Source organism: Octopus bimaculoides, chromosome 1, assembly GCF_046866305.1.
Source record: "Octopus bimaculoides isolate indiv1 chromosome 1, ASM4686630v1, whole genome shotgun sequence".
Taxonomy (NCBI): domain Eukaryota; kingdom Metazoa; phylum Mollusca; class Cephalopoda; order Octopoda; family Octopodidae; genus Octopus; species Octopus bimaculoides.
The window spans coordinates 27,663,377-27,672,553 of NC_142928.1; the positions used below are offsets into that span (position 1 = coordinate 27,663,377).

The following is a 9,177-nucleotide window of genomic DNA, read 5'->3' on the forward strand; positions in this document are numbered from 1 at the left end:
AAATATGCTTTCAATTACATACACTCACACATATATAGATATCGCTGGACAAACGAATATAGGGGGCACTAAGGTGGAGAACTGTCAGAAATTTAGCACGCTGGGTGAAATGTCTAGCGTTATTTCGTCTGTCTTTACGTTCTGAGTTCAAATTCCACCTAGGTCGACTTTGCCTTTCCTCCTTTCCGGCACAATAAATTAAATAACAGTTGCGTACTGGAATGGATATAATCGACTGGTCCCTCCCCAAAAATTTCGGGCATCTTGCCTAGAATAGAAAAGATTATAGAGGAGCACTCAACACATTTAGTAGGAGTTACGCATATTATTGTTTAAAATTGTTTGGTTCGACCCTAGCACAAAGATCAAGGTTTCTGTAAGAGATCTTCGAAGCATTAAGTTGCATAGGACTGAATCAAATTGTTTTAAATAATATATCTTGAATATATATATATATATATATATATATATACAGAGAGAGAGAGAGATGCGTACATACACTCATATATATATATATATATATATATATATATATATATATATATATATATATATATATATATATATATATACATATATACCTATATATAATGAAACATTGGCAAATAGTGAAAGAAACACGAATACTGCCAAGAAAAATATAGAGGACTAAATGAAAGAGAGAAAAGGGATGTTATAATGAATGCTACGTGCATCTGCATTAATGAATGTTTTCCGAGTGCGAGTCTCACCTAATAAATAATAGTGAAATTGTTTGCGAAGCCTAAGGAGAAATATTTTAATACCTGCAACTGTTTACAGACGCAAATGAAAGACTATTGTCATTAATATTGTTGTTGTTGCTACTGCTGTTGTTATCGACGGTGGTGGTGATGATGGTGTCATTATTTACTTGCTCCTGTGTAGTATAAAAATGCAATAATAATAACAACAATAATAATAGTAATTGTTATTATTTATTATTTTTTTATTCTTATTATTGATGTGCTTGTTGGCGTTGGTGATGTTATGATTTAGATGCCCTCGCGGCAAATGAAATGAAAATAACGTCATCATTCTCATCATGATATTTGATATTGCTGTTGCATTTCTTATGTGGATGTCAGTGGCAAGGATGGTGCAAGTTAAAGCGCTTGCACTGGCTATTCACCTGTAGACTGAGATAGGAGTACACGGACAGGGTGTTCCCTCTAATTCACTGGGTGACCATGGCATTTCCAGGTTTGTTATCTGCTCTTCTCTCCATTCTCGCGAACTCATTTCACCCTTTTTGGATAGACGTGTGACTGGTGACGAAAAATGAATATTCTATCGAAATGTTAAACGTCGTAAACAGTGGCTTGGTAAAAGGGAAAAAGCTCAACCACAACTAAGAAGGGAACTTCATTGGGAAAAGTTTCTTCTCTCTATCTGGTGGGATTTCAAAGGAGTAATTCACTTTGAATTGATACCATCTAATGCAACAATCAATGCTCAAGTCCACTGTCAGCAATTAGAGCGTTTGAACCAAGCTATGAAGAAAAAAAGACCCGCCTTAGTGAATCGAAAATGAGTGATGTTTCGTCAGGTCAATGCGTGACCCCACACAGCAAAGATCACATGACAGAAAATCGAAGAGCCTGGCTTGGAAAAAAATCTTCATCCAACTTATTCTCCCGACCTTGCTCCTTCAGACTATCATTTGTTTGGTAGTTTACAGAATCATTTGGGGGACATAACTATCGCAAGGCAGGAGGAGGTCGACACTGACAATTCAGAGTTCTTCACTTTAAAACCAAAAGAGTTTTACATTGATGGGATTAAAAAGCTTGTAAAGAGAAGGAAGGAAGTCATGGATAATCAGGGAAAGCACTTTGATGATTAAATTTCAATTAAATATAACATTTGATCACTTGTTTTCTTTATTCAAAATTTGGACAGAACTTATGGGATGACCTGATAAATACAAAAACGAAATACACACACACGCGCGCGCACACGCACACACACATACACACATACACACATATACACACACACACACACACACACACACATATATATATATATATATATATATATATATATATATATATATGCTGAGACCCCCTTCGCTCATGACTGACCATGGGATTGCACCTAGAAAGTTACCCTTCCAGGCACAAGTTCAGGCAATGTTGTTTATGGAAGACAAGCAGTCAACCATGCATACTGGCCTCCCCTCTCCACGCCACCAGTGTTATCCAAGAGAAAGGCAAAAATCGATATAGCTTAGCATCTGTGACGTCGCAACTCATTTCTACAGCTGAGTGAACTGGGGCAACGTGAAATAAAGTTTCTTGCTCAAGAATACAACACGCAGCCCGATCCAGGATTCGAACTCACAACCTCACGATCGTAAGCTCGACGCTCTAACTACTGAGCCATGCGCCTTCACACACACACACATACACACACACACACACACTGATATATATATATATTTTTATGCGTTTCGACCCGAGATCTATGGGCATGCTGGGACACGTTTACAATATCCCCTCTTATGTGATTGGCCTATGGTGAAGGAAGGAATTCGACATTTGTGCTTTCTTTTGGATCTATTACTGTGATGCATGTTCATCTGACATCTTGGCCAGCAGGGATTGAGATTGGTTAATGTCAGCGTCTGCTTCACACTCCATGTACACCCCTTAGATGTTTTGGCAAAATAGTAAATAGGTCTGAGCCCAAGTTTTTCAATACATGATCCTGAATAGCTTGGGATTGAAAATGTATGTAAAAAAATTTCTCCGTTGACATAGTAACGTTGATAAACTAGTTTCATTTGCAGGTAGTTTCCTGGGAATTGTATTCACTTAATAATGATACTTTACCATTGCCTTTTGTTGTTAATTTCTCATGATGTTCCGGCAGAACATTGAGACTTTGAATCAAAAGCTCTAATGCTAACACACTTGTTGCTTTGTGAAAGAAATTTTACTTGATTTTCTTTGACAGATATGTATCTTTACTTATGTTTTAGCATTCTGTTCCTAACCCATCGATATAGTGTTCCAAATACAGAATAGCCAAAAAATAACGCATACCTTATAGTATATTTTCTCTGACTATTTCGTGTGTAGCATTTAATTAAAACTTATGTGTCCTATGTTTTGTATATTGTTTTTACTAACATGAGTATTGGTTTCTTTTAATCAGAGTTTGAATTATTTTGTTTCGTAAAAATTGTATTTTCTTACGCCAGCAAATGTACAATTTTGTAAAATTTTCCGTAGGTTTCCGTCACATGTCTGCCAGTTCCGATAAGGTTATTCCTTGTTCTAAGAACCGAATAATCTGTGGAGAAAGTTTTCTCAATTATTGGTCAGAGAAATACGATTAATATTGATTATTGACTAGTATTTTATCTTCTCTGTATATGTATTACTAGTTATCAATTTAAATATTCCATCCATTAAAATTGATAATATTAAGTTAAATGAAGTGTATTACGCCAAGTCGGTTTTCTGATTCAGTACAACATGCTAAACAAAATTTAATTGACAACGAACTATAGCTCATATTTGCTAAAACTGTGTATAAAACAAACTTCTATGTTAACATATTAACTCTGACAGGGAAATGTATTCGCTTAATAATGATAATATAGCAGTGTCTTTAATTGTTAATTGTTTATGATGTTGCACCAGAAGAGTGAGACGTTGAATGAAAAGCTCTAATGCTGACACATTTTCAAAAGTTTTATTTTATTTTATTTTATTTTACAATGAGCAACTATTATTCTGAGAGTGTCATTAAGTGTGTTTCTGAATATTGTGTGCTATGAAATATAATTACCACAAATACATTGATGGAATGAGAAAACCAATTTTGAATGTAGCTTTTATCTTAGTTTCAGCTTAAAGTCTACATGAGTATTTTGAATAAGATCACATAGTATGAAATTCTTTGTTGGAAACAAATAATTTACTTTATATTTTTAACAGAAATTTCAATGTAGAAGATAACTTTCTGAAGTGGAGAAAAATATAAAGTCGAAATATATTTTGTCTTTATTCTGAATATACGCTCATCTCTGTATGTAACATTTTTCTTAAGTATTTTAGTAGCGATTATCAGATTCGCCTATACGTTTGCTAAGGTATTTATTATATTGAAATACATCATTGCATACATTCAAATCGGAAATTTTCAATGCAAAATATTATTACAATTGGTTCGCAAAGATTTGAATAGCCGTCTCTGAGGGTAAATGAAATATCGTACAGTTTGCAGAGACTGAAGTGTAGTATATTGCAGAATATATTGTATACATTCCGTTGCTATGTATGTTGAATTTCAATACGGATTAAAATAGTTCATGCTTCTTGAAACTATATAAATATAGTCTTGTTTTCAGATTCACACAAAGAATCTCTGATAGGAAGACTCTAATCCATCGAACTACATCACTTACAGCGAATAATTTTGGACTTCTTAGCTTCTTCTTCAAGTGATGCCGACGTCGAATTTTCTATTCCTTACGCTCGTTAAGAAACAAAATATTCACTGATGTTAGGTTAGTCGATTGCACTGTATCTTACTTCCTGACAAATAAAGTAAGCTATATGTTAAATTGTTTGAAGAAAATGATAATATTTTAAAGTAATTATTATATTTAAACATTGTATATATTCAACATATAATTCGTTATCTTAAAAATGTTTTGCTTAGATGCAAGTATGTATAAAGATTTCATATATTCTTTACATTTCCATTGACAAGATATCCAATTTTTCTTTTCAGAAAATATAGATGTGCTCCAGCATGGCCGCAGTGAAATGACTGAAACAAGTAGAAGAATACTCTCTCTCTCTCTCTCTCTCTCTCTCTCTCTCTCTCACGCACACAGACACACACATACAAACATGTACATACATATATATTTGTACATGCATTCATGTATACATGCAAACATGCATACATACCTACATACATACATGTACGCACACATTGTAACAAGTTATGGATGATGAAGCAGTTTTAATTATAAACCGTCCCATATTACTCTGTGAACATCAAGTGTACCATAAAATCCCTTTTCCCCTTAATATGTCCTGTAATAAAATGCTTAAAGTAAGGTAACAATATTTTAAAGAATTTACTAAATATTTGATAAGCAAATTTCATTTTCAATTCTGAAAACGGATCTGTGATAAGAAGCTTGCTTCCCAACCACATGGTTTCCGGTTCAGTCCCACTGCGTGGTACCGTGTTTAATTGCCTTCTACTATAGCCTCGAGCCGATCAAAGCCTTGTGAGTTGAATTGGTAGACGGAAATTGAAAAATCCCGTCGTATGTGTGTGTGCGCGCGCATGCGTGGGTGCGTAGGTGTGTGCATGAGTGTGTGTGTGAGTGTGTGTGTGCGTGTGTGCGTGTGTTTGCGTGTGTGTTTGTACATATCCTTGTTCCTCTTCACCGCTGGATAACCAGTGTTAGTATGTTTTCATCCCCGTACCTTAGAGGTTCGGCAAAACAGTTCGGTAGAATATCTATCAGACCCCCCCCCCCCCACCAAACAAAAAAATAACGCACTGGAGTCGATTCATTCAACAAAATATTCTGCAAGTCGGTGTCACAGCATGGCCGCCGTCTAATGACTGAAACGAATAAAAGAAATACAGGAAAAATAAATAAATAAAACATGACTGAAAGATTTGATGGTCTTATAAATTGCTTACTTGCAGTTCTTTTCAATTAGAAACAAAAATTATGCTTTATGCTGAAAGTCATTTGTTTCTTTATTCTAAAAGTGTTTAATAAATCTATGTACCATGTAGAATAGTAAAAATACGCTTTTTCTCAATGTATTTGGCCATTGCATTGCAATATTCCTTAAATTCATTACTTTCTCTTGAGGTTATTCTCTAATCTTTTTTCTCTTCTCCAACAGACACGCTTTATTGAAGAAATCCCATACTGCATTGAAATAATTCTCGTCAGATTTTTTTTCCTTCAAATACCTTCAATGCAAAATAAAGTTAGCTTTTGTTGCCATACATACAGAATACGTTCTAACTATTCTCCTTTTCAAATTATTATTTACATCAGATTATATATTTCACTAATCTTAGGTCTCCCAGAAAATCAGAAGCAAAACAAAAAAAAAAAAAAAGAAAGTAAAATCACAAATAAATCTGTAAAATTTAATTAAACAAACGAAGTTCTTGCAAAATGAGTGAAGATACTTTTCAACCAAAAAGTGGTCATCCGATTCATATATTTTCGGTTAATAAAACAACAGTAACTTTAGAATGCAGAGCATAATCATATTTAGACTTTAATACGTCTCCACTTTTGAATTAGATTTTAAGATGCGTTAAGTAATCACAGTTTGGTGAAAGAAGGATGGACAATGTCGATATAAAAAAAAAAAATGTAAATAATATTAAAATACCTACGAAACAATAATAAAAATTCTGAGTGTATTTTATCAAGGATTTGCATTGAAATGCTTATATGATGTTTTCTTTTGCTTCTCATTTTATTCTATCCTTTTCATTTTTTCATTGGTGGGGGGGGGGGGGCAAAGATGGAGATTGTACAAGACAAGACGTTGTTGCAAGGAACATCATCAAGTTCGGATCGTGTTTTATCTATTTTAATTCTATCGCGTATGATAAAGTTTATTTTCTGCTGTTTTTTTCGATGGTGTTGTTGATTTTGTAGTCGCCCTGGATGCAATCAAGCCTTGCAACGTCAATGGTATCATTGTCGCCATGATGGCGTATCGCTGGTGAAGGATAGAAAGAATTATTCTCTTCAGCGAGTAGCGTTCCACATGTCGCAGATTTTGATCGGTTTGAAAATACTGACAGCAGAAGTGGAACGGAATGCAATTTCTGAGAAATGATTCGTTTCTGTACTTTTTTTCCCCATATTTTTGTTTCTTTTTTTTCTTTTCAAAACATGGGCAGCACCGAAGAAATTATAAGAACGAAACGAAAAGAAAAATAAATGCAAAATTATTTGCAAACATCTAAATAGCAACAGAAAACATAAGCTTAGGTTTGGAAGTGAAGGAAAACAAGAAAGCAAAGAATAAATATACTAAAAAATGCAGTACAAAGAAAATAAAAAACCTGAACTTGGAATTGTGTAAAAAAGAAATGAAAAAAAGTATAAATGACAGAGAATATAAAAAAGAAACTTGGAAAGACAAAAAGAATTTAAAAAATACATACATGCATACACATACACATGAACATATATCGATGTCCATATATACATCTATATATAAATATATATGTATATATCGCTACACACATACATACATACAATACATACATTCATACATATATATATATATATATATATATATATATATATATATATATATATATATATATATATATATGTATATATATACATGAGTGTATATGCATACATATGCATATAGATATATGAGTGTGTATATATATATATATATATATATATATATATATATATATATATATATATATACATATAGGGGAGAGAGATAGAAGATAACTAGATATAGACAAAGAGATCGATACACAGAAAGATTGATAAGTTAGTAGATAGAAGTGATGGCATGCAGTTTTTGCAAAAAATAAGAATATGAGTAAGAAAGATGAATTGATGGGAGGGAGATGATACCGAGAATAGAATAAACAAAAATTAGAGGTAAGAATAGAAGAAAAAAGAAAGGAATAATGTTATCTAGACAGAAGGACAACACTGATAATTATTACGATGATAATTACGATGATATTCATAATGCAACTGATAATACTAATAATAATGATAATTATTTATTTTATAGACACTAGGACTCAGATTTGTCGGGACAGTGTTCAACCGGTACTTATTTATATCTACTCTTAAAAGATAAAATGTAAAGTCGAACTCGGTGTAATTTGAAATCAGAAAGTAAAGATAGACGAAATCCGGCAAAACCTTTTTTCCTGGGTTGTTAACAATGCTGCCAGCATGCCGCCTTAATAACAACCACAAAGCAAAAATATATCAACAACAACAATGATATTAATAATTTCTATTATTAGCATTAGGCCAGAAATTTGGTGGGAGGGAGCTAATCGATTTCATTGACACTAGTACGCAACTGGTATTTATTTTATTGAACCAGAAAAGATGGAACGAGTCATCATCGGCGGAATTTGAACTCAAAACATAGAGGCAGACGAAATGGTACTAAGTATTTTTCCCGGCGTGCTATCAATTCCGTCAGATGACTAATAATAATAATCATAACGATAATGATAATAATAATAATAATAATAATAATAATAATAATAATAATAATAATAATAATAATAATAATAATAATAATAATAATAAGAAGAAGAAGAAGAAGAAGAAGAAGAAGAAGAATCCCTTTCGAATGGAAAGTACAATGCCTCAAGTTTGGGGGAAGGGATTAAGTCGATCACATCGACCCCAGTACGCAACTGGTACTTAATTTATCGACTCCCAAAGGATAAAAGCAAAGTCTACCTCGGTGGAATTTGAACTCAGAACGTATTGGCAGACGAAATTACCGCAAAGCATTTTGCCCGGCTTGTTGACGATTCTGCCAGCTCACTGACGTAGTAAAAATAATAATAATGAATTAAATTGTTTGCCACAAGGGCAACTTGGGGAGGGGATTAAGTCGATTACATCTACCCCACAACAATAGTGAACAAGTGTTTCCACTGAGCCGCATCTGCAATAGAGTGGATGAAATCATTGCCCATATCACGAACGAATGCCTTGGAGTTGCCCAAAACTACTACAAGTTGTGGCGATACGATCAAGTAGCGAAAGTGCTACATTGGAACCTGTGCGAAAAGTGAGGACTAGAGAGAGGCAAGATGTGGTATGAGCACAAACAGCAGAGAGTGGCGAAGTCGGAGACTAGCAAAATCTTCTGCGATTTCCAAATCCAAACAGATCAGATGCTAGAGCATAGCATGCTGCTGTAGGCTACAGCTAGCAAGCTCGCTACGCATGTAAGACTCCAGGAGCTACAACAAAACCTGTGATGAAGAGAAATAATAACAATCGTATTTTCTTTATTAGCTACAAGTGCCGACCACAAAACTAAAAAGGCAAAAGAAGACAAGAGATATGTGGGACTTAGCACAAAAATTATTGTATAAAAATAAAACAAGAATAGTTAACAACAAAAA

The 9,177-nt window shown here is 33.7% G+C and overlaps 1 long non-coding RNA gene across 1 annotated transcript in view; it reads right to left on the minus strand.

Annotated features, from left to right (window-relative positions):
* Positions 1-3,185: 3,185 nt before the first annotated feature.
* LOC149137516 (uncharacterized) overlaps positions 3,186-9,177 on the minus strand; it is a 6,526-nt gene continuing 534 nt past the window's right edge. Inside the window, exons 2-3 of the long non-coding RNA XR_016241266.1 lie at positions 5,558-5,622; positions 3,186-4,568 (exon numbers count right to left, since the gene is read on the minus strand). This is a non-coding gene — a long non-coding RNA (uncharacterized LOC149137516). The remainder of the gene's footprint in view (positions 4,569-5,557; positions 5,623-9,177) is intronic.